Source organism: Pleurodeles waltl, chromosome 10 (genome assembly GCF_031143425.1).
Source record: "Pleurodeles waltl isolate 20211129_DDA chromosome 10, aPleWal1.hap1.20221129, whole genome shotgun sequence".
NCBI lineage: Eukaryota > Metazoa > Chordata > Amphibia > Caudata > Salamandridae > Pleurodeles > Pleurodeles waltl.
This window is the reverse complement of record NC_090449.1, coordinates 465,196,108-465,199,931: the sequence shown is the minus strand read 5'-3', so window position 1 is coordinate 465,199,931 and position 3,824 is coordinate 465,196,108. Positions and strand designations below refer to the sequence as shown.

The 3,824-nt window shown below is 43.4% G+C and overlaps 1 non-coding gene across 1 annotated transcript; it reads right to left on the bottom strand.

The window, feature by feature from the left end:
- Positions 1-3,477: 3,477 nt before the first annotated feature.
- On the bottom strand, positions 3,478-3,611 carry LOC138262566 (U8 small nucleolar RNA). Its single transcript, XR_011199268.1, has one exon. It is a non-coding gene; the product is annotated as a U8 small nucleolar RNA (small nucleolar RNA).
- Between the last annotated feature and the right edge of the window lie 213 nt (positions 3,612-3,824).

Below are 3,824 nucleotides of genomic sequence, written 5' to 3'. Positions count from 1 at the left end.
GGGGAGGGTTGGGGGCAGGTGGGGAAATTTATGTTAGGCCATTTCTTCCCCCCAGGAAATAGTTTCAGGAAGGCCTCGTAAGAGAGGGGAGAGTCTCCCCTTTCTTACGAGGCCTTCTGAAAGTGTTTCCTGGCCCCCGATCGCAGCACAGCTGCAATCGGGGGCCAGGAAACACCACTAGACGCCAGGGATTTCACTTGGGGGGGGTCGGCCCCCTCGGAAAACGGGCTGACCCCCCCCCCAACCCCCCCCCCCCCCCCCCCGGGCAAATTTAAAAAAAAAAAAAAAGGTAGGTGCCCCCTGGGGCTAATTATCTTTTTTTTTTTTTAAACAAACAAAAAGAAAATAAATGGAGAGGCGGTAGCCCATGGGCAGGGCGACCCCCTGTGGGGGCAATATTTCTTTTTTACTTGTTGTAGGGTTTCCCTGGGGGCCATTTTGGCCCCCAAGGAAACCATACAACAACTAAAAAAATATATATATATCTATATATCTATATAGATCTATATAGATATATCTATGTAGATATATCTGTCTACATGGATTTATCTATAGATAGATCTATAGATATATGTATATATATAGATCTATCTATAGATCTATCTATGTAGATAGATATATATAGAGAGATAGATCTATATATATATATATCACTTTTGCCAATACGTGTGTGGTTTCCCTGGGGGCTGCGATCGGCCCCCCAGGGAAACCAGACCCACATATAAAAGTGATATATATATATATATATATATATATATATATATGGATTTGCCACCAGTTGTCTTGCAGTTTCAGCTTGCATCTTCAAAGCAATGCACTTACTTCAACTGACGCTTTTCAACTGTAGCTATTAGGCAGCAATAAAAAAGTAAAGTAAGTATTGTGATTATGTTTCTGCTACAAAAGGGTCAGACTTGTCTAGTGGCAGTTTCAGTGCCATAAAGAAGCGCAGAAGGTTTATATGACTACTGCAAAGAGCAAATCTGTATTTTATGTAAATAGCTGAGTACATTAGTAAAGTCAGCCATTACCTGCGCTATAATACAAATGAAATGTATGTGCGGGGTGGAGGGCGGCTATGGAGAGATGAAGGGCACTTTTGCTGGGTGGTAATGAGGGAATCCGAGGAGGAGGGAGTGGGAGCACCAATAATGATTGTTGGACTGGGCGCAGGAGGTACTAAAAGACTGTGACGAATGGTATGTGACAAGGTGTTTTTTGAGTGTCTTGAAAGAACGTGCTGATTGAGGGAAGAAGCACAGGTAAGGTGGCCTCTACTGTTGCACGTATCTTACACACACCATCGATTTTGTCACTGTCTACGTAGGCTAGTGTTTTAGAGCAACAGTTTAGCCAATAGCAAAGATGGCATCTTGATGGATGACTGCTGCCGTCACTCTGGTTATAGAGGACAACTCTGACATAGGATCAGAGACTGAGACATCAGATACTGAGACAGCATCTGAGGGATAGGACAATGGCGCAGACTCTGGGAGTGATTTTTCAGTCGGAGGAGTCCCATTCGATAACTCCTCTTCCCGTACATTATGAGGGAGGTGATGAGGACAGTCCTGCTATCCCTTCGCAAGCAGTCTGTGCAACTGGGTAATAGTGGGTTAGCCCAACCCAGAGAGCAGGTGAATGCGGTGGCAAGCAGAGAGAGAGAGAGAGAGTGCTCTCTTGGGAGCTCCCCAATTTAGTTCAGCCCCAAATTCCACTGCCCAAATCGTATTGTGGAGACATCAAAATTATCTATCGCAAAACAAACTGGTTTTGTAAGGCAGGCCCCTGTGTTTTTGGTCCTCGGTTCGGCGGCCTTATAGAGAAACACATTAAACCCAAACATTTCTGGAAACTAGTCATTCGGGGGAGTCTACAGGAATATGCTGGGATCCACAAAATTCCTACCACCCAGTGATTCCTCGCCTGTCCTGATAAAAACACTACCCCTCTTGAGTGCCTACACCTAGTGCCTGCGTCAGGAATGGATCACCCCAGGGTCAACAGCTGCCTCATGTCAGGACCAACATTGACCGTTGTGTGATCTATTCCTATCGCGGGCACTAGGCCTACCCACACAAGTGAGGTATCATTTTTATCGGGAGACTTGGGGGACGCTGGGTGGAAGGAAATTTGTGGCTCCTCTCAGATTCCAGAAATTCTGTCACTGAAATGTGAGGAAAATGTGTTTTTTTAGCCACATTTTGATGTTTGCAAAGGATTCTGGGTAACAAAACCTGGTCAGAGCCCCACAAGTCACCCCATCTTGGATTCCCCTAGGTCTCTAGTTTTCAAAAATGCGCTGGTTTGTTAGGTTTCCCCAGGTGCCGGCTGAGCTAGAGGCCAAAATCCACAGGTAGGCACTGTTTTCTATGAAAAAATGGGATGTGTCCACGTTGTGTTTTGGGGCATTTCCTGTCGCGGGCCCTAGGCCTACCCACACAAGTGAGGTATCATTTTTATCGGGAGACTTGGGAGAACATAGAATAGCAAAACAAGTGTTATTGCCCCTTATCTTTCTCTACATTTTTTCCTTCCAAATATAAGAGTGTGTAAAAAAAGACATATATTTGAGAAATGCCCTGCAATTCACATGCTAGTATGGGCACCCGGGAATTCAGAGATGTGCAAATAACCACTGCTCCTCAAAACCTTATCTTGAGCCCATTTGGAAATGCAAAGGTTTTCTTGATACCTATTTTTCACTCTTCATATTTCAGCAAATGAATTGCTGTATACCCAGTATAGAATGAAAACCAACTGCATGGTGCAGCTCATTTATTGACTATGGGTACCTAGGGTTCTTGATGAACCTACAAGCCCTATATATCCCCGCAACCAGAAGAGTCCAGCAGACGTAACGGTATATTGCTTTCAAAAATCTGACTTCACAGGAAAAAGTTACAGAGTAAAACATAAAGAAAAAAAATGGCTGTTGTTTTCAGCTCAATTTCAATATGTTTTTATTTCAGCTGTTATTTTCTGTAGGAAAACCTTGTAGGATCTACACAAATGACCCCGTGCTGAATTCAGAATTTTGTCTACTTTTCAGAAATGTTTAGCTTTCCGGGATCCAGCATTGGTTTCACACCCATTCCTGTCACTAACTGGAAGGAGGCCCAAAAGCACCAAAAATAGTAAAAATGGGGTATATCCCAGTAAAATGCCAAATCTGTGTTGAAAAATGTGGTTTTCTGATTCAAGTCTGCCTTCCTGAAAGGTGGGAAGCTGGTGATTTTAGCACCAGAAACCCTTTGTTGATGCCATTTTCAGGGAAAAAAAACACAAGCCTTCTTCGGCATTCAATGTTGGGCCGAAGCGCGAACCACCCCAAATAGCCAAAAAAGAACACAGCACTGTTGGTGGGGGAAGGAGGGGAGTAAGCTCAGAAGCTGGAAGGTTAAACTTTAAACTAGCACTTTCTCCTAACTTTTATATTCATCTGCTATTTACTCATAATTTAAGACCGTCAGCGAAATCAGATAGGAGACCCCGAAGTGGTTGTTAGACACCTCAAGATCGAAAAGCATAATCATATTCTCATTCTACTCCCATCATCATGTTCTGTTCCTTCAAAAGGAGTAACAGGTAAGGATTAACCTCACTGTCGATACAGACAAATACTGGTCAATCTACTGAGATTCTGAGAAACAAAGTGCAAGACCATTATCACTCATTAGGAGTTTTTATTGCTTATCCGCATTCCGAAACGCCATGACATGTAATGTTATTGCTACGAATAAGCGCAGAAAAAGTTCATCCAAACTGCTTTCTCTATAGTTCCCGAGAGTCTGTGCGAGAGTTGTTTACATACAAGATCATCT